Below are 22411 nucleotides of genomic sequence, written 5' to 3'. Positions count from 1 at the left end.
TATGTATTGAACACATGTGTATATTGAACACCATTGCACAGGTATGTATTGAACACAGACTGTTCTAGACACTGGGGATACAACAGTACAATCAAGATTCTTGCTCTCATGCAGCTTAGGTTCCAGTTGTGGAGAAGGAGAAGAAAAGGTACAGAAAAAATGAGCAGGAGAGGATGAAAATGGAGGAACTGAGCTCTTAGTCCAGGGAATGATGGTCCTTGGTGTAAGAGGAACAGGCTAAAGGGTGGGAAACAAAGGTGGGTTAGCTCTGGAGTAGCATGTAGGGATGGTAATAAGAGATGAAGAAAGGAATTCAGCCATCTGCAAGGGCCCCTAACGGCTCCCAGGCAGGAACTGGTATCTTCGGTTACACCTATGGTGTCCTTGCCATGGCCGGGCAGTCTGGGAACACTGCTGGGGTATGGAAGAGGTGGGCTGCCCAGAGCTGAGGATTGGCAAGGCCTCTGTGGTAATAGGTTACCGGGACTGGGGCTTACAAATACCACATTAGAAACATAAACATTTGAAAAACCACAGAATGTAAACGCTCAAGGTCGCAGCACACTCATCAGCTCATGGAGTCCGTATAGTGATTGAGCACATTAAGAAGCCTACTAGCTCTGCTATCTAGTTTTAGAAGAGCTATAATTTAGTATCACTAGGTATCCATTAGTCCTGTTTTCCTCATCTGTAAAATGAGAGGTTTGGGCAGAATGACCTCAAATTTCTCTTCCAGGATGGCCCATGGCGAATATTTGAGCGCACGTGAGAGTCTGAGAGTTAATTTACTTGTTTCACATTCTCATCGAATGCTTAACTATCAGTGTCCAGCCTTCAGCGGCAGAGCTACTGCTGCTCTGTGAGGTTAGTGCACACAAAGCCCTTTGTTCTATGAACCATCCTGGATTTCAAATGAATTGCCCTGTGGAAATACACAACCTAAATTTTGGTGGCAGAAATCTCAAGTGCTATGGGTAATTGAATAAGATAGTTGATACAACATTAAAACAGATTGGCTAAAGTGATTAGAGATGAATAGGTTCTTATATTTGCAAGCTGGGGAAATTGCTTTGTGAATATTGGGAGAAAAGGGAGAGATATTGGTTAAAGGATATTGAAGGAGGAGGAGGAGGAGGAGGAGGAGGAGGAGGAGGAGGAGGAGAAGGAGGAGGAGGAGGAGGAGGAGGAGGAGAAGGAGGAGGAGGAGGAGGAGGAGGAGGAGGAGGAGGAGGAGAAGGAGGAGGAGGAGGAGGAGGAGGAGGAGGAGGAGGGAAGGCGAAAAGGAGCTTTTCAAATATTAGGGTGGCCACAGCTAGGGATATTAAAGAAAGTTATACAAATGTGACTCACCTCCCAGAGCTGGGATTAATTTAGAGTAATATAAGTGGAATCTCTCATCACTCTCAACAATTGTGAATAAGAGCTAACCAGGCCTTGGGTGGATCCTGAAAACCTAAGGTAAAATGTGGTGGACTGGACAGAGTGTAGAGGTGACTGGCCAGCTGCTATTGTTTAACCGTTTAAGAATGGTGCCACTTCTCACATGCAATGAGACTCGTGAATAGCACAAAATCTTGAGAGAAATACGCCTAAGTAGCTGTGCCTCTTCAGACAGCTGGACTCGTTAGACATCTTCTCATGGGAATCCGGGTCTTTAAGACCAAAAGCTCTGCGCTCACTCTGCCAGCTACTTACTTGTAAATGTAATCTGAACGAATAGCTAATTGCTACTTTTAGAAGCGTGTTTGAGGCTTTATTATTAGCTTCACACCCAAAGGCGTTGTTTATGGTACAGTGTTAATCACTTGTTTTCCTTACACAGTTAATGCCATATTGGCAATCTCCTGTGGTACTACTTGATCATTTTTTTTTTTTTTAGCAGTTTCACAAGTCGCAGCTTCAAATCTGTAAGATAGACACTGGTCGAAATTAAAGAGTGGCGAGTAGGAAAAATGTTACGCCTGAGGTCAAGATGCCTCGCTTTGGTCGAACCTTCCAGAAAGCCCGGTCCTCTGAGGTTTGAGTGCTTTATTTTCCCTTTCCTAGTTGATAAGTGGGCAGCACTCCACTCAAGGGGTCTTACCTTGAGTCCAGGTGTTGGGGTCCAGCTCAACTGAAGATCCCAGAGACCTGGGGAAGTGAGGAAGGGCCCGGCTCTCTAGGGAGGAAGCTGGGAGGACCTGTGTGCAAACCAGACCTATGGGCTACTGCTTAGGTGACAGCTGAGGGAGTGGGTGGAACACCCCTCCACCCCAGGAGGCGGGAGCCGGGCAGTGAGCAGCCTCACCCACCTCCAGGGCAGAGGTCCTGGGCACCAGGCTCCCAGCACAGGCCTTTGGTCTTAATGGGTGAAAGGCAGCTCCCTTGCATCGAAAGGTGTTTATATCCGATATCACTCCAGTTTTTTGTAAATGTATTTGACAACCAAACCTGCTAGCAGAGCCACCACCCAGGCCTGGAAGGGAGCAGTGTTCTATCCCTTTTCAGACGTTCCTGGGGACACGAGGAATTCTCCCCCCGCCCCCATTCTCTCTGGTGGGAAGGAGGGCGTCGAGCCTCACATGTTAGCAGTCCTCAGAAAGCCCTTAAGCTTTAACTTTCTATAAAGTAAAATTTCAAGTAGAAGCTCAGAGAGACTAGACTACAAACTTGAGCTCATGGAAGCAAGTAGGGAAATTTTATAAAAACACCTCTCCTGGGCGTTGCCCCGGCTAGTTTTGCCACTCAGAGGAGATGGAAAGGTAAGAGCTCATTCAGCTCAGACCCCACTGCTTTGAGGGTTTTCTGGTGCCCATATGGAGGCGGCTCCATGGATGAGAGCAGGGCTGCCCCTCAGAAATGTCCTTGACTATTGGAGAAATGGAGCTGTAAACATACCTACTACATTTAAAATTTTTATGAGGCATGTGGCATGTATGGAATTATATGTGACCCAGATGACAATAACATGAACGTTCTTATAAATCTTTAGAGCCTGTTACTATAAATCAAAGAAGAGGAAAGGTCAAGTGTTGCCTTGGTCCCATCATAACTACCCAGGGACAGCGAGCCACAGGCGTGGAAAGACATGGAGGAAGCATCAATGCCGATCAGTAAGTAAAACAAGCCGATCTGAGAGGACTACTGCATGACCCCAGCCATGTGACACGGTGGGAAAGACACAACTGGGGCGATAGGAAAACACTAGTGGTTGCCAGGAATTGAGGGAGGGAGGGATGAGTAAGGGAAGCCCAGAAGATTTTAGGGCCGGAAAACCACCCTATGTGATACCATATTGGTGGATGCGTGTCATTATACCCATTGAATGTACACCAGCAAGAGTGATCCCGATTGTCAACCACGGACTCTGGGTGATGACAATGTGTCCATGAAGGTTCACCCTTGGTCTGAAAGGTACCACTCTGGTGAGTGATGGTGATAATGGGGGAGGCAGTGCCTGTGGGGGGCGGGGGGATATGGAAATCCCTGTATCTTCCTATGAATTTAGTTGTAAACCCAAAATTGCTCTAAAAATAAAGTACTGAGAAGTAATGCATATGCATATCTAGGATTTTTATATATATTAAGACTGTGTGCGGCTCTGGTCAGATTTGCAGCTTGTTACCCTATTCCCTTGGTTCTGACAAAATGGGACGAATCTTCGCATATTCATCTAATATTGCCCCATGCTCAACTTCATCGTGAGCATATTGTTGATAGGGAAGCAACGCGATATAGTGGAAGTAAAGGTTGGAGCCAGATACGCAGACTTGGGTTCAATTCTCTGGTCTTCTGGCTGCAACAGTGGGGCAAGGTACTTAACGTCAGAGTGCTGTGTCCGGGCCGATTCAGGGAACGGGGCCGGTGACTTAGGACAGGTGATATCATCGCCCTGATTTTTCAGTTTCCTCCTTTGGGAAAAGGGAGATGATGAAGCTTGCCTGGTGTTAGACTGAGGTTACAAATAGTGAGCCGTGCCCCCAATTCAAGGTGCAAGGCAGGACTCAGCGAGGAGTGGCTGGTTCTTGCTCAGCCCCGTGCCCTGTGCCCCCGGCTGTCCAGGGCCCTGTAAACTGATTGGGGAAAGAGGTGGGGCCTGCACTGCTCACATCGGGACATGATAGATACATGCTTCACGGCACAGACACGGGCTGGGTTTGGTTCAGCCTAGAGAGATGAAATTCAGGGAGGATGTGGTCTGCCTCCGTGGGGAAGGGAAAGCCGAGCTTAATGGGCCTGAAAGGGTCTTAAGGGGAGAATGAGACTTTGAGAGGGAAAGGAAAGAAATGATGGCTTCCAGGAATGAGACCACACAGGCAAAGGCAACAAGGTGGGGACGAATCCAGACCAAGTGACTGGGCGGGGCTGATAGGGAAGAGAGGACGGAGGTGGGGAATTGAGGTCAAGTGATGGAGAACCTTGGCGGTCCGCAGATCTAACACAGAGCTCCAGGAGACCTGGTGGATGCACATGCTACCGAGGGTCCTCAGACCCAGAGAAGCCTGCTACTAATTGCAAACGTTCCCAAGTCCCAGGACACCTGGTGCTCTCTTGCTGCCAAACTTACTCTCTGATTTCAGAGAGCGTGTGGTTTCTTTCCATACCAGCCTGTGCAGTATGTACTCAATTTCTAGTTTACAGGGATTTCTCACACACCCATATACGTTTTCCACTGGAGTCTGTACTTTTTCCTAGACCCACCCGAATTCCAGAGCATGGTTCATTGGATGCCAAGTTCCTAGTCTTTCTCTCGGTCACTCTCCTCTCTTTATAAAGCAGAGGAGAAAGTTACTATTGTAATGCTGCTACGGGTTTTTAACAGAAGAGAATGGACCTCAGAAAGATAATTACGAGGGTGGTTTCTGCTTCAGTTTTCATGGAGAACGGCAGTCATGCCTAGAGGCAAAGCCAGAGAATGAGTTCGTCCAAATCTCAACTTTTGTTCATGAAAGTTTGAGTAGCTATCAGGGCATGATCCCTTTTATAAGTTAAAAAGAATTAAAACAATGCTTTAAGGTTTTTGTAAGGGTGGTGACTTAGATTCTGAATTCTGAGTTTCTTTATAGTAAAATTAAAACAACAACAACAACAAAACAACAAAAACACAACCACACACACGAAAATGTAAAAGGGAAAGTAGGATCATTTGGGGTGATTTTGAGAATTCTTGTTGCCTGTTGATTCATAGAAGACAGAAGTAGCTTCCCAACACTTTCCCTGAAATCATCTCATTTGACTCCTCTGTTGTCCCCGGGGGTGGAGTTGCTCCAAGTTTACAGAAGAGAAACTGAGAAGTTAGGTGACCTGGGGGAGTATCACAAGCCAGGGCTTTCACTTTTAAGTGTAGCTTTTCTATTTTATTTTTTCACCAGCTGCATTGAGGAAAGCCTGTGTTGAGCTGGGGTGGGGGAGACGGTGAGGACTCGGTGCAGGAGGGTGGAGGCCTGCGGTGGGAAAGAAGGAGCCGACCTCTGCTGATCTTTCCCCACCTGCCCTGCAGAGCGCTACGACCCTGAGGCTCAGCTCCCCACCCAAGGGTGCTATGGCCAGGAGTTCACACACCTGGACTTCACCCCCAGGAATGTCAGGGCTTTTGCTCACTGCCTTCTCATCTTTTTATTTAAAAATATATTTCTATTGATTTCAGAGAGGAAGGGAGAGATAGATAGAAATATCAATGATCAGAATCATTGACCTGCTGCCTTCTGCACACCCCACACTGGGGACCGAGCCCACAACCCAGGCATGTGCCATTGATTGGAATCAAACCCAGGACCCTTCAGTCCACAGGCCAACGCTCTATCCACTGAGCCAAACCAGCTCCGGCATCTTTTTCTTTTCTTTTCTTTTTTCTGTAGGACTTCAAGAACTCTTATCAGGTATTTATATTCTCCTCTCCAGAAGTTTTCAAAATATTAATTATTTGACGTTTTGCTAAGAGAATTAAGGCTGCAAATCTTTTAACCCTCCTCCAGGGTTTTCCAAACGACTAGACCAGCCGTGGGCAAACTACGGCCCGCGGGCCTGATCCGGCCCGTTTGAAATGAATAAAACTATTGAAAAAAAAGACCGTACCTTTTATGTAATGATGTTTACTTGGAATTTATATTAGTTCACACAAACACTCCATCCATGCTTTTGTTCCGGCCCTCCGGTCCAGTTTAAGAACCCATTGTGGCCCTCGAATCAAAAAGTTTGCCCACCCCTGGACTAGACCATAGCACTTTGGCTTTGCTGAAGTTTAACTTAGTTCCAGGACGGCACTGGGAAACCAGACGAAGGTCTCAGCACAGCACACTCCCCACCCCCCACCCCCGTGGGGACAAGGCCAGCAGCCATGCACTGTCCCGAGGGAACTGGCATTGTTCCCTCATTTGTGCGCCACGGTATGACTACCTTTGTCAGATCCTGTTTGTGTTCAAAAGGTCTCCAAGTTTATGAAAGGCTGCACTTGAAAGTCTTGCTTTAATCATCATAGTAATTAGCAAATTTGGACACTGCATTATCTTCCCCCTTTTATTGGAAACACGTTCAAGAATGGGCTTGTAGTTGATCCAGAGCGACTCAGAACACCCAAGCACGTAATTTGTCAAATCCAGGTGTTTGTCCAGTTCTAAGTTGCTGGAATCTTCCTTCAGGAACACATGTAACCGTCCCTCCATGCTAAGCACACACTTTCAAAATCATGATAAATGTTAATCTATTGAATAACTTGATTGCCTTCAAGGAGGGAAGGAATGTACTAGCCACACTTAGAACAGGAAATAGAGGAAAAGACATTCACCACTACCAGGCGTAGAACGAGCCTTCCCCTAGACATCCGGGGACTCTGGTCTACCAGCCAAACAATAATCTCTCAATCCCTCTGACTTTCCCCCGGGATAGGGAGTTGGGAGGGGGCTACCATCTTCTCTGTTGGCACCTTCAGACTCTCCACGGCTGCGTTCCTTCACATCCCAAGCGTGCTTCTCCCCTTCTCCGATTCACGAGTCAAGGTGGTACTCGTGGTAACCAGGTTTTACTCAGAAAATGCCCACTCTCGGCTGCGACTGGGTCAGAAGACTCTTCAGTCTCCTATCTGCTTCTCTGATGGTTCGTTTTCTCTCTGCTTGGTGGATGTTTCCTCTTCCTCCTTCCTGCCCCTCGCAATTATGTTCCCCAAAGTCTTCACTCTTCCTCCTAGTTCTCTTCACGTTCTCGCAGCATCCTACACCCCCCCTGACCCTCTTGCCCATGCCTAGCCCATCACTTCATGGTAGCTCACCAGGCGCACCAGCTCTGAGCTCCAATCTGTGACTCCAACACCCCCTGGGACGCCTCTCCTGGACAACTGCCCAGAAGTGACTTGTCCAAACGGGCCTCGTACTGTTCTCCCTAAGTCCAGTCACTTCTCCGAAGTTTTGGTTCCAAATGCTGGCCTCCTGCAGGTCCCACCTGCCTACCTTTGACCCCTGCTCTCCTGCCTGATCCAGTGCCAGCCCCGAGGTTTGCCTTCTCCATGCTGCTTGCATGGTGTCTCCCTTCTCTTCCCCCGGCCTCTGCTCTGCTCCAGGGCTCCAGTCCTTTGACCCAGCCCCTCAGAGTGTCCTTCCCCCAGTCCCTTGGCCACCACAGCCAGACTGATAGTCTACTGTGCACCTCAGAACCCCGGACACCTGCAGCCTTCAATGAACCCCAAACGTCCTTCCCAGGCAGCCTGCCCTTGAGTCCCACATCCCAAGGCATAACACGTAAGGGTGTGGCATTTAGTGGCCAATGACCTTGCTTCAAAGTCCAGCTTCACCCCTCCTGAAGCCCATGACCCAAGCGAGTTACTTTGCCTCTGTTCCCTGCTTCCCTCATCTCTAAGCCAAGGCCAATAGGAGTGCCTACAGGACGGGTGGTTACTGTGTGGATCAAGGCGTACCTAGAACGATGCAGCCTTTAGTGAGCACTCAACAGTGTGGCCATCGGTACCATCATGATCATTGCCATCTCTCTCCCTCTCCATCCTTGCAGCAGACAACCCTCGACACACATGGGCCTCCCTGTGTTTGTCCTCTGTGCACCCTGTGCCTGCGTTCCCCAGGCCTCTGACAGCTTCTCCTCCCAGGGTGACTGTGCAGTCCTGCTCACTCTTCAAGGCACTCGCAAATGCCCTATGCCCTTCTCGACTGTCCCGAATGGATCTGGTCTTTCCTTCTTTTTAATTTTATTTTTTTTTAAATCCTCGCCTGAGGATATGCTTTTAATGATTTTTAGAGAGAGAGAGAGAGAGAGAGAGAGAGAGAGAGAGAGAGAGAGAGAGACATTGATCCGCTTCATTGATCAGTTGTCTCTGTATGCGCCCCAAGCAGGGATCAAACCCAAAACCTGGGTATGTGCCCTGACTGGGAATTGAACCCAAAACCTTTTGGTTCATGGGATTACACTCCAACCTCCTGGGCCAGGACTGGGCTTTCCTTCTTGACAGTCCCCAGCCCTTTGTGAAGCCCTCGTGTCAATGTCATCGCATTTTTCTGCATCAGAGCCATTCCTGTGCTAGGGAAGTTTTTACTGTGTGTCCTGCCCCATTCCCACCCCCTCCTCCCAGCAGCAGATGGAGGCTCCTGAGATCCAGGACTGGCCTTCTCCATGTGTGTCTCCTGGAAATTCCTGAGGGTTAGAATGCAGCTACCCAAATCCTGATGGGAGTTGATGAAAAACCTCATTAAATATACATTTCTACCAACTATGGGGCAAGTAAGTCATAAGCTGCTTTTTCAGATACTGAAAGCTAAGCAAAGCGCTGTACAAAAGCACAGTTTAGAGAACACTCCCAGGATATTGGGCTAGACACGTTAATATCCATCATTATGAGTTTTATGCTTAGGTATACATAGCCTCGCGCAGCCCTCGGCTCTGAGACCCCACGTACTGGTGCAGGCTGCTCCCAGGCGGGATGAAATGCATGTGATTGTAATCACGGAAAAGTGGCTCTTGTAAGTGTTAGTCCTATAATATTTCATCTTTAAAATGAGCAAATCTTAGAACATTCTCTTCAACTTAAAATTTAAAACACATTGAGAGCCAAATACCCTTATTGCCACAGGTATGCTAACATAGACGGTGTTTAAACATAGCATTCAAGGGAGACTGAAATCATGTGAATTCCCTTGTCTCCTGGATGGACCACACCATGGATCAAATCACCTTTCCCAGCCTGGACTGCAGCACATTCCTCCTTTCTTTTCTTCCCCAGGATCCAATGTTGAGAGCATGCTCAACACCAAACCCTGCCAGCTCGGCGCTTACTTCTGTTTTATTTCAATTTCCCTCTTTCCGGAGTACTCTGCATGTTTCCTATCTTCCCTCCATGGGCTTTACACAAGCACTATATTATAGGTATGTGGTGCCCTGTTTCTTGTCATTCATAGCACGCGTCTCCCTCCTTAACCATCCTGTGTACGCCATTCCAGCAGCCAATCTATCCCTGTGTAATGTTCACCAAGAGAGGAAAGGCACTGGCCAGGAGTTTTCAGATCTAAGTAACTTTCAAAACACTTCAGTTGAAAAGGTCTGTGTTGTGTGTTTGCAGGATGGGATGGACATAGGTCATGACTCAACGGGAGAGGGAGTTATAAGAAAAATTGTGCCTCCATGTTGATGTATGAAGATTCAACAAGCACCGTCTGAGGAATAACTCAGCCCAAGCTCTGGGAACACGGAAGAAGAATCAGGTAGAACCTCCATTGCCACTGAGCTTGCAACCCATAGGGGAGAGAGAGAAGTGGACAGGCCATAGGAAGGAGGGCCAGGTGGGACGAACCAGCGGTGTCCGGGATTTGGAGGGAGGGCTAGAGAAGGTTCCTAGCTCAGGCCTGGCAGGTCATTGATGTTGTTCTGGCGGTGGTCCCAGAACAAGGCTAAGCCAAAGGAGAAAGTTTATAATCTCACTTATAGACAAATGCATTATACACATAGTAATGGAAAGAAAACAATAAGACACAGTCTTTCAAAAGAATTCTAAAATATGGTGCATGTAAAACTAGATTCAATGAGGGCCTAAAAGATCCCCAGGTTCAAACATGAAGCATCTTTAAACCCTACATTCAGTTCTGAAGTCGCAGATGAGAGGCGCTCTGTATGCATTTCATTCCTAGGTACCTTTAAAAATAGATAAAAATCACGTAAATCCATTATCCTATCCAATTACCTCTTTGAGGCATACCCTAACTTTCTTTACTCTTTCATACTAGTAGTTCTTTTAACTCGCATTACATTTGAGTGACAGTATTGGATGTGTCTTTGTAAACTCACCTACATCCTTTCTGGAATAAGATGGATTTAAAGAAACTAAAGGTAAATCAATCTGGGGAGCTGCCTGCCCATGGCCATGTTGCAATCCCAAAGGCTGGCCAGTCACCTGCGGGGTAGCTAGGGTCCCCAAGGTACATCTCACGGTCCAGTGGAGCATGGACTTTGTGACCTGCTCTTTCTTGGAGCACATGACACTTTGCACCCCACACCAACCACAGTCTGCAGAAGTGCCCCCAACGGGGTTACACGAAATGCTAATCAGAGGAGTGACTGACTGATGGTTGTAAGGAGGTAGGTGGCGGCGGAGACAGTCCTGTAGTCCGACGGGGTTGGACACCTGGGAACGCAAGGTTCAGGATGCCTTTGGTGCAGCATTAATGTGGTAACGACAGCTGTGAAGTTCCAAGAGGGAACTACCCAGTATGACAACGAGACAGGCTCCCCCAACCCATCTGAGCACAGACCTTCTTCTTTCTTGTGGAGCAAGAATGGCACCACACGCTCCTCAGGACTCTGCTTGCCAATAGAACCTCCCAGAATAGACGGTGCTTACTGTCAAACCTGATGGTGTTTCCGAACTCCCCTCCTGCCTTCCGGCCAGGGGAACCGCTCCTGCCCCCAAGCCCCTGAGACAGGAAACAGAGGCCCAGCATCTAAGGGGTCTCCCCACTTTTCCCAGGAAATTGAGTCATGAAGGCTGGAGCCCTCCCTGCCCTCCTCTTCCTCAAGCAGCTTTGACCTGCCTGGGAGACGCCAGTCTTTCTCCTGCCCCTAAGGGACGTGCAGGGGTTGGTGCCAGGAACTGGAACGCTGAGTGTGTCTCGGTCAGATTATCACAGCGTTCCTATTGCCAGGAGCCCAGTCATGTCACCTGACACCCAGCTCCTTGGTTAAAGAGCGATGGTAAGATCAATGTCACTGTGACAGAACTTTTTAAAAAAACACTGTTTAGAGGAGAATTTTGGAGGACACTTAATCTTTAATAGGAATCTTAGGTGGAAACTGTAGATTTAAAATGTATTAAACAGATAAAGCACCATTGTGTTGTGCCATTGTTGACACTGAGATATTCTCGCTACACACACACAGTCAGTTTCATGATGGTGAAGACCCACCCATGCCGCACTTGTAAATATGTGTCTGTTTATATACAAATTCTTTCCTGGACTTTAAAAAATGTGAAGCAGTCAGGGTGGGTCCTCATTCCTTGGTATTTAGAGAATTCGAGACAAAGGAGCAAGGTGTTCTCGAAATTTCCTGAACTCCCAGCAGGTGCGTGGGGATGGGGTTGTTAGGAAGACAATGGATGATGCCAAATTCCATGATGTTTCTAAGCAGAAGGTAAACTTCAAATGTGTCCTCAAGGGGCAGGAATAGACACAGAGGGCAACCGGGGAAGTGAGAAGCCAGAGGGGGGAGCCGGCTGTGCTCTTTGGCAAACAGGACGTGGAGGGAGCACGCTATCAGTCAGCAAATATTTGAAGACGTAAACATGGCTGCGTGACAGCACGATGTGCACGGTAGGCACGAGGTTAGCGAACATTCTTCCCGGGAAAGGACACCCTCAGCGGCCATCGGGACCGGAAACAGCAGCGGCAGGAGCCGAGGAAGAAGGGGCTGTCTCTTGCCAGATACCAGATATGTCACTGGGGCTCGCCTCCAGTGACAAGAGAAGCCTGTGCTTCGTGCAATTGGAAACATTGTAAGTTCTAGGCTCATGGCTCGCCGGCTGTTCTTCGCATTCTAACAGGGCCTTTTCTCGTGGAAACGGTGGGGCATTCGTTTTAGAGCCCACGCCCCCAGCTGCAGGAGACACAGAGCTTTTGTAGCATCTGACCCTTGGCCTGGGTATGACCCAAAAGGTCAGCCACGTGCAGGAAGATCTACATCTCGCGGCAACGTGCCAATGACACGGGAAACGTTCTAGATGTTGCCCAGATCGGTTTCCCACATAGCCTCACTGGTCACTAGGTATGTAGCAGCATGATCATTTGGTATCTTTGCTGATCATTTCTCAGTTACTCAGAGGGCAGTGAGCAGCTAAAATTTATATCCATTAGTTCAACCATCGCTTCAAGAGACAAGTACGGGCCTTTACGATGTATGACTCAGTGTGGGCTTGTCATGAGGTCGATGAAACTCATGCTGCACTTGCTCCCACCCTCTCCACAGCTTTGTACCTCATTTCATAGTCACAGTTTTTCTTGAAGAGGGACCCCAAGCTGGATAGAAGCATCCATCTTATATAAAAACTGCTGTTTGAAATTTTAATGCTGCTATTTCTGGCTTCTGTAGATGCTTGCTGGCTTAAATAATAAGGAAAATAAGACTACTCCCGTTTCAGAGAGGCCATTAAACCTTCTACAGATGAAGTTATCAGTGCTGGCGTTAGGCCAAGTCTTTGGTTGAGTTCGCAAAGCCCCAGCACATAAGGCCCTTTAAGAACTTGCAAAGGGAACCGGAAAAACTCCATATTTGGGAGACAAAGAAGGTGGAATGGCATAAATACGGGAAACTTCCTGTGTTATTTCACCCAGAATTTGAGAGACATTTTCCTCTGGGCCCGTGTGTAATAATAAATGTAACTCCATCTCTCTAAGCCAGTGGTTCTCAACCTTCTGGCCCTTTAAATACACTTCCTCATGTTGTGACCCAACCATAAAATTATTTTTGTTGCTACTTCATAACTGTCATGTTGCTACTGTGATGAATCGTCATGTAAATATCTGATATGCAGGATGGTCTTAGGCGACCCCTGTGAAAGGGTCGTTCAACCACCAAAGGGGTCGCGACCCACAGGTTGAGAACCACTGCTCTAAGCATTGCTTGGTTCTTCTCCGGTTTTTCTGTAACAGGATAACCTTCAAGCTCCATCAAATGTGTGTTGTGGTTTTTTAAACCTCACCCAAGGCTAATTTTTTTATTGATTTTTAGGAAGAGTGGAAGAGAGAGGGAGAGGCTGAGAGGAACATCGATGTGAGAGAAACACATTGATTGGTTGCCTCCTGCACATGCCTCAACCAGGGCCCGGGCTGGGAAGGAGCCTGCAACTGAGGTAGGTGCCCTTGACCAGAATTGAACCCAGGACCCTTTGGACCACAGGCTGATGCTCTAACCACTGAGCAAAACCAGCCGGGCAAGCTTCATCAAACCTTGATCAGCCTCTGGTGCCGCTGGCACTGGAGAAGCACACGAGAATTTCAGCCAGAACCCAGGCAACTTCTTCTGAAACAGGATGTGGGTCGCAACCCAAACCCCACTCCTGGGTCCTCAGCAGCCCCTGGGAATCAGATCCTGACTGTGGTGTGTGCCCTCCGAGCCAGCTCCTTTGTACTCCGATGACCCCTTCTGACTCTGAGGACTAATGTGATCTGTCATCTCAGGGACATGGTCGGTTCCAGGATGTCATTTCCCTGAACTCGGGACCCTGGATGGGGGTGTGAGGGGCCAGGGCAGCTCTGTGGAGGAGCTGCTGGCCCTGCTCAATGTGGACCATGCACCTGTGGATTGCTCTGAATTTGACCTGCAGGGAGAACTAAACAGAACTTACTCTGTGGCTAATTCATTCCCATGTTGCCTCTAGGCCCTCCGTCTGGAGGCAGCACAGACTCACTCTTCATTGCTTCCTACCACGCATGTTTTTGCACCAAAAAATCACGCACCTCGCTCTTCTTCCCGCTCACCTTCTGGTGCAGTGAACATGAGCAGGCAACCCTGGTTCATCTCACCCCATGACAAAAATCCCTGGAATTTTGTACTGGAGGCTTCTAGGTCTAGAAGCACAGACCACATTCGGGAACTAGGCTGCATGCAAACGAGAGGCTCGCGGGACTGCAGCGACCTTGGGTTTCCCGACCCCCCAGGGGAGGCACAATGCTCGGGGAAGCGATGAGGCACAGAGTCCTCCGGAGCACGGAGCTTTCTTCATGAAATGAGCAGAGTCTGTTTTGGCTAAAAAGCCCTGGATGTGGTGAGGGGTTCTGTGTGGACTCTGGCTGCGTCACAGTGAGTGAGAGGACCATGCTGCCATCTGGGTGAGCCCAAGCGCGCTTTGCAGAGCAGACAGCACCTCCTCCACAACTACTTCTTGTCTTGTCTTTATCAGGGTGTCTGTCTGCTCTTTTTTTTCTCTGTCAACTCAACCAAATAACACTTAGCAAATAAAACTACCCCAGACCCTGATTTTTAAGATTATATACTAGCCCTGGCTGGTTTGGCTCAGTGGATAGAGTGTCAGCCTATGGACTGAAGGATCCCAGGTTCGATACCAGTCCAAAGGCACATGCCGGGGTTGCAGGCTTGATCCCCAGTGTGAGGCATGCAGGAGGCAGCCGATCAATGATTCTCTCTCATCATTGATGTTTCTCTCTCTCTCTCCCTCTCCTTTCCTCTCTGAAATCAATAAAAAAAAAACCACAACTCTCTATATAAAAGCCCAGCAACCAGAATGGGGGAACAACCGGAACGACCCATGGCTATGATGTGCACTGCAGCAGCCAACCAGCCTGATCAGGGCCCCCATCAGCTCCCCACCCCCGGCCAGCCTCGGCTCCTCCTCCCAGCTGTCCCTGCTCCTGAATGGCCCCCAAGACCCCGATTGGGGGCAGGGCTGGCCGGCCAACTGCCTGTGGCCCCTCCCCACCATCAGCCATGCCAGATGGGCCCCTATTAGGGTGGGTCGGCCAACCCTTCCTGTGCATGAATTCGTGCACTGGGCCTCTAGCATATTTATAAAAAGATGATATGCTGTCTTCTCTCCCTCTACACCCTCTGTTCTCCCTTTCCAAGTAGGGGGCAGTCTTCCCTGTGCTCCTGTCCTTGGGGGAGGCCTGGCCCTTCAGGCCACAAGCCCCTCCAGGTCTGGGTAACCTGCTCCAGGAAGTGGCCTGAGTGGCAGCAGAGAGCCGGGGTGCTGGGTCAGATCTGTGTCATTCCACGGCACAGCATTCTTGAGGGGCACACACCCAGTGAACCCCCCTTGGCTCCCTGTGCTCCTTTGTTGTCCCGGTGCCCAGCCCTGCTACACAGCCCACCCTCCAAGGGCACCAGAAGCCCCACCCCAACGTAGCAGTCTGCCTGGAGGGGAAAGGCAGGCAGGAGGGAGGGGGGCGAAGAACCCCAGCCTGACCCTCATCCTGCACTTCCCTCCGTAAGCAGCACACTCCCCTCTGCACACACACACACAGCAGCAATGTTAACCTGCCAGAGCTTCCTGACTCTCTCCAGAGCAGAGCTATTACCACTTCAAAGAAGAATTGAAACAACACATTTGGAGACACCGATGTACTCTGCTGGGATGTACTCAAGTTGTGGAGAAAAGACAGTAGCTGAGTTACTTCTAAACGAGTGGTTGAGGGAAGCGATTGGGGAGGTTGCACTGCCTCGACCCAGGGTTCCCAGGGGCCATCACAGCTGTGCGGGGCCCGGGGCTTGTTCTGCGGGGTCCTGAGACTCTGATGGGTTCACTGGGCAAGTCTACACACAGCCCTGGCTTCTGAAGCCACGTGTGAGAGGAAGCCAGCTGCTCGGCCGAACAGAGGGGAGGGGGTGGGCAGGAAAGGAGATGTCAACCGCTTGACATATACTGATTAAGTCCGAAACGCTGGCCTCTGTGCAGCGCCTAGAGCCACACCTCAGTGGTTTTCCTTGCACCAAGCATGTTGTTGTCATTTAGGTATATAATCACACACACACACACACACACACACACACACACACACACACACGCACACAAATGCACACATGCACACATGCACCGAGACGAGACTGTGCAGCCTTTCCAGCCTCCTCCTCACAGGCGTGTGCTGAGCCCCATGCAATGCAGCCAGCGACCTGCTTTTGTTGGCTCTCCAGGACGGTGAAGTGGGAAGGCTGGGGTCTCGCTCGCCCTCCGCCCCCACTCCCCTCCCCCCTCAAGCAGGGCTGTCCACACTGGTTAGAAGTGTGAAAGGCGGAAATTGGGGAAATAGCACTTTCTCTAAGATGACCACAAGTGTTGGAGGGAGGCAGGAGTGGTAAGAGGGTGGGAGGACTTTTTAAAAATGTGTTTTCCTTAAGCAACCAGAATCACAGAATTCAACGGGGTCTATGTCTATAAAATCCCCAACGGTGTATGCGTTTATTTAACTCGGAGAAGAAACGTCAGCTCCGTTATTCCGTGAACACGTCTGAGATGTGGCTACTGGCAATTTGGTGAAACTCCTCCGCCGTCTAACCTTTTGTGAAGACTGGCCACATGACCTCTGGGTCGCCTCTCTCGGGTAATTTATTATATTCGCAGCCAGGAGGGAGGAAGTCTGCTAAAATAAAGCCCAGGGAAGCACAGCCGGGAGCTGAGGGCGAGGTGAGTGCTTTGTTGTTCACATGGAAGTCTCCTGGTGTCTCGTGTTCATAAAGGGATGACATTGCAAAGGCATTGTCGTTGAATGTGACTCTTTTCTTTGGATTCTTAGGACAATTTTCAATGGAGAGAGGTTTCCACCCAAGGCTAGTGTTGATCATTACATATTTGCTTAAACATTTACCAGAGTAGACAGCCTGGGACAGGACCTGGGGTAGCAGCTGGTTCTGTGTGTGCGTGATTTTCAGTTTTCAAAAAAAGAACTTTAAGCATCACTTGTAATGTTTTTTCAAAGTCCTTCCTTTAGGTCAAGAGAAAAAAAAAAGGTTAAGGTATTTTCCGATCAGAAGAAATTAATCTGAGTGTTTGAATGGAGTGGGACCAACTTGGGTCTTTCATTTTCCCAAGTGAAATACTGCGTGTGTTGTAAGTGCCTGAACCTGGGACTGAGAAGCAATTGTGAGGTCAAGAAACATCCATTGAACAACAAACTCTTATTTCCTCCAGGCAGCTAAACGCGGAAGTGCAGGGAGGAGATTAAAACAAACTAGTTTCTCGGGAGGAATGTGGAAATTTCACCCCGTGTTACACTGATTAGCCGAGCAGGGTCGGGAGGCACTCGAAATCATACCCAGACGATAAAGCGCATTATGTAGGGGTCGGTCGTGGGCAAGGCTCCGAAAGTTTGCAAAGTCAGAACTGTTTACATTCCTTATACCTACCACGGAAAACTTACATAACTCTTTCTCGTAAGGATAGGTAGCAGACTTTTAACTAGTCCAGCGAGGTTTCGCCTTACGGCAACCTCAACTGATTTCTCTACCGACCAAGGAGAAATCAGAGCCGGGGAACGACCCCAAGAGCTCTCTAATCTCTGAGAATCAGTAACACACTCGACCTGACCTGACAGACAGCAGGAGAGACCCGCACGGACAGAGAAGTCGGAGCAGTTCTTCCCCCTCATCTAGCTCACTTACACCCGCAAAAAAACAAGACAACATCTGGATACTGTTTCACAGGCAAGAATGAAGCACTTTTTTTTGCCCCATCGTTAAGTAAGAACCCGTTTTCCACATGCAAACAGCACTTGTAAATTCCCGCAGATAAGCTTGGCCGTCTTGAATGATTCCAGGGAGTTTGAAAAGAATCCCACTCTTCCATTACCTTGAGAAGGGCCGTGTTCCCGAGCTCGCTCCCACAGGCTGCGGGCTCTGGGTCTGACCCCCGCCTGCCCCTTACCTGCAAGGGCTGCGAGGCACCCTCCTGGCGGGAGGTGAGCTGCTGTCTGGGCAGGTCGCCTTGGGAGCATAGGTGTTCGGGTTCCCTCGGAATGAAGACAGCTCTCCTTGCTCCCTGTCAGTCAAAAACAAGTTGGTACAAGCTTGAGTAGGGTTTACCTGGAGGAGCTGAAGAGAGAAAGAAAGAGATTGGAAGAGACTGGGCGGAGGGAGGGAGGGCCAAGGAGGGAGGGAGGAAGGGAAGGAAAAAAAGTGAGGGGGAGAGAGAGAGAGAGAGAGAGAGAGAGAGAGAGAGAGAGAGAGAGAGAGACCATGATGTCAGCAGTGTGTCTTAAGGAAATCTACAGACCAGGAGAGAATGCTAATGGACACCCTGCTTCAGCTTTGCAGACACCTGTGTAAAAACACTACGCCCTTTTAAAGAACGCCAGTTACTCTTTGAAGAAGTTTCAGCCACTCTTCTCAAAGGCTTTTTAAGGTCCCTTTGCCTAAATAAACTATAAGTAAATAAGCAGATTATTTTTTCTAACTAACTCTCCTTTACCCCAAGTTCTCTCTCCCTTCCTGCTCTCCCCACTCCAAATGAAGAGTGACAATGAACCCTGCCCCCAGGAAAAGTCCAGACAAACCCGTGCATATAATACACACACCAAATAGGAATCTACACAATGGCACAGGGGGAACTCCGTGTTTCTTAGCGCAATTCTCCATGGCCATGTTGATTTTTCCTATAGGCTGTTCTCCTTGATGGGAAAGTGTCAAGAAGTTGGATAGATGTGGGTCAAGGTGGGTTCTTCTGGAGCTTAGAAACTGGGTTTGGGCACCCGGGTTGGAATCTCATGTCCAGCATCTATGCACAGAGTCTGGCACTTTCATGAGAAATGGGCAGAAGTCCACCCTCAAGCAGGAGGCTGAGGGGGCGTCTCCCCGTCTCTGGGAGCGGAGGCAGGGAGCTTCCTCCTTGGACGCAGATGTGTCTTCTTCCTGCCGAGGGAGGGAGGCCAGGCCCATGTGGGCAACCACTTCCCAAGGCCAGAGCACATGGAGACCCTGGTAGATTCTGAAAGAGGATGACTTTCCCTCCGGGCGCTTTCGCCACGGGATTCCTGCCCTGGTGCAAGGTCAACTCCGAGTGGATGCTCACATGTCCCCTACACAGGCACCTGGGCCAGGTGGACAAGGCTGCTTTAAGTTGGAGAGAACAGTGGGTGACATGCTTTATTGGAATTAGAGGAGAGATCGCCTCCCCTGAGTTCTGGGGCCTGGGGGGCAAGGTGTGAGGCCTCCTCATTTCTCCTCCCCTCTCCCTTGACTCAAAGCCCTGACCGAGGTTATTCCTTTTCCCCGCTTCCCCAGTGGGAACTCGAGCCAGTGTCCTTCCTTTTGGTTCTTCTCTTTCCCATGAAGCAAGGGTTTCCTCTTCAGCCGGAGAGAAAACGGTGACTCACCAGTAATGTCAGGGCTGGAGAGACTGAATAAGCCACGCAAAATGAAAAGGGAAAACCCAGAACTCAAACTCTGAGCATGTCCCACCTCAGAGGATTTGCGCAGGCTGTTCCCTCTGCCTGGAATATCCTCAGGTCTTCATTCATCCGCCTGGTCCGTTATCACTGCTCAGGTCTTAGCCCAAATGGTACCCGCCCCCCCAGGACATCATTCTTAAGGTCCTCCCTTCATATCATCCCAATCCAACTCTGTGTCTCAACACTCCCTTCTACTCTGGATGCCGCTTAGCGCTGTCTAAATTGTGCCGACTTGACTCTGTGTTCCACTTTAGAGTGCCACCACACCTCACTCTGTGACCCTCGAGGGACATCTGACACCGCACCGTCCCCCCAAAAATACACTTGTCAAGTAGATTGATAAAAGGTTATCAATGGAGGGTATAATTTGTTATTGCGGTTGAATCTTCATTCTTATCTTCTTAGTTTTAATTCGTATTTGCAGTCCCTCCTTTAATTAGTAAACTAACACTTGAGTACTCTCTCTCCATCTATAAAGCTCTTTCAATAATGTTTTTAATTTTATGCTCAGGCCCAAAAGGCATGATTAGCTGCATTTTAAGGGAATGAAAGTGAAAACCAGAGAGGGCAAGTGATTTGCTCAAAGTTACAGAGCTGGAAAGAGGTGGATGGAGGCTCCACACAGCTTTTCTCACTCGCAGGCCATGCACTTTTCATTAGGCCACATTTTTCTCAAATTAGTCTATTGCGGGCATACATATGCATGTGTAGATTCCTTTGAGTATCAAGTAATACACGACATGAATTATAATCATGCTCTAATATGCTGGAAAGTTTTATTTCTTGCAGGACCGTGCATAGTAGAGCTCGCATCCATTCATAACAGTCTTAAAAGTGATGAAAGAAGAAAATGAGTCCAAAGGAATATGAATCCATGAAATAATTTAAATGTTAAGCCAATATTCTTCAGTTTGGTGATGTGTGCCTGTTTTCATTCTTTTTCATTTGGAGATATTAAAAAATTAGACATTGAGGTTGCCGATCTGACAGAATTCACAAAAGGAGAAGCATATAAATGTGTGATTAAAGTGTGGAGAGGTGAGTGGGAAAGTTCTAGAATAAGCATCTACACATCTATGAGATTTCAGTCACTGAAGACAGAATTTATTTTACATGTTTTAATAATTGAATGATCTAAGTATTTCTGGAAATTTCGGGGCTAATAAGGGAAATAAGACAATAATCTTAACAAAAAATATTGTGTTTCTCAATCTTGAACTCATTTACTTCACAACCTGAGTCTCTAAGAAGTAGGGTCTGGGATCCACCATACAATATTACTTCAAAAACACAGTTAATCATTTTGTAACTGAAGATGGTCAATGTTATTGGTCTTGTGGCCTAAAATAAAAAACAAACATGAATGGCTATTCAGTAAATCACCTTTCTTCCTTCTCTTTCTTTCTTTCTTTCTTTCTTTCTTTCTTTCTTTCTTTCTTTCTTTCTTCCTTTCTTCCCTTCCTTTTTTCTTTCCTCCCAATTAATTGCAAGCAAAGTTCTTGCACGTGTCCAATTTAAATAGAACATACATCCAAAGTCTGGATTTTTACCCAAAGTTCTAAAAAGATGTCTAAAAACTGGGCAGAGAAGATGACAAGAACTAGCTTTTTCAAGGGAGCCATTTCCCAAGAACCATTTCCAAAAAAGAAAATGCTGTAGCGCGTCCAATCTCATTTTGGCTTTAGTCGAGACGTGAAAAGCTTTGAAGTGTGATGAGAGGGAATAAAAATACATTTTTACCTTTGAATAGATCTACTTAGGTTGGGTTAGAGATAGAACTATTGGGTGGGTGTGTGGGGGGGGAGGGTATGTCAGTTTTTAAAATGTCATCAAAGCTTCCTATGATCCACACCAGCTTAAAGAGTCCTCCACAGGCCAGGCTGGATTTGGTCATTTGCCTTCAGTTTGCTCCCACCATCCCTGTCCTGGAGGTGTATAAATGTCACCCTGGAAGGTAGGTGAACCATGAGAATGAAGGTTGTCCATTTGAGGCGGGGACCTGCCTGCCTCTGGCCTGTCCAGAGAGAACCTCATGTTAGGAAGCTATGGAGTTGAAATCTCCTCCAGAAGTAGATATTCTAGAAGCAGATGTTGAGACAAACATTCATGTGCAATTAATAAAAGAAGTGCTCCTGGAGGAATTGGAAGGAAAGTAAGGGAAGCAAGTCAGGGGAGGGAGGAAGTCAAGTAAGAGTGCGATTGTAGGCCAAGGCCATTCCCTGCCTGACTCTGGAGGGAGTTCTGGAGTGAAAACAGCATCTTGGGCAAGGGAGCTGGGCTTCCGTGCCCTTGGCCCAGTCAGCTTTGCTAAGAGTAGAAGGGCTGATGGGCATATCAGGATGATTCTCTCACCAGCTGAGCTACCTGGCCAGGGCCCATAACAAGAGGCTTTCTGTTAGCCAAACAGGAGGAACTGGACTTGTCACAAGGTCTAGGAAACTTTGAAAAGCCAGCTCACCCACAAGGCCAGCTTTCCCATTAGGTTTCTGGGAAGACCTTTTCTTGGCCTTGTTTGTTCACTGCTACCCCTGTGACTAGAGTAGTTGGCTTTTTAAGCTCTTCTTCAAAATTTGTTATTGTTGTTGATAATTTCAAAATGGCTCAGGTCTTCTGCCTTATTCAGGTGGGAGTTGATGGTTTGTACAACAACCTTACACCGTATGTTAAACACACGCAGACCCACTTTTACTAAATGGGCTGTTCTGTGGAAATTCCCATCAGTGACAGGGAGATGACAGCCTGGGACAGTGAATAGAAAAGCAACATCTAAAGGGGAGAGGCGCCACTGCCAGGCCACAGCAAACAGAAGGATCCCACTCGCTGTTCTGAGCCCAACCATCTCAATGATGTGGCAATAGTTCAGTCTTACTGCTGTCAACTCTGAATGAGCTTTATGGGTAACACCTGTGGCCAGGGACCCTGTCCCCACCAGATGGCCAAACTCACTATTTCACACACAGTAGGTTGAGCTGGAGTCCAAACTCCAAAAGCCACGTTTATTTGATTTATTTTTAAGCACCTCTGCAATTATTTTATTTATGTAATTATTTTTG

The 22411-nt window shown here is 48.2% G+C and overlaps 1 protein-coding gene across 1 annotated transcript in view; it reads right to left on the bottom strand.

The window, feature by feature from the left end:
- KCNJ15 (potassium inwardly rectifying channel subfamily J member 15) overlaps nt 1-18020 on the bottom strand; it is a 40783-nt gene extending 22763 nt beyond the window's left edge. The window contains exon 1 of the mRNA XM_059686452.1: nt 17837-18020. The gene's annotated coding sequence lies outside the window, so the exon portion shown is untranslated. The remainder of the gene's footprint in view (nt 1-17836) is intronic.
- Between the last annotated feature and the right edge of the window lie 4391 nt (nt 18021-22411).

Source organism: Myotis daubentonii, chromosome 3 (genome assembly GCF_963259705.1).
Source record: "Myotis daubentonii chromosome 3, mMyoDau2.1, whole genome shotgun sequence".
Classification (NCBI taxonomy): Eukaryota; Metazoa; Chordata; class Mammalia; order Chiroptera; family Vespertilionidae; genus Myotis; species Myotis daubentonii.
The sequence above is the reverse complement of the archived record's forward strand: the minus strand, read 5'-3'. Positions and strand labels throughout refer to the sequence as shown.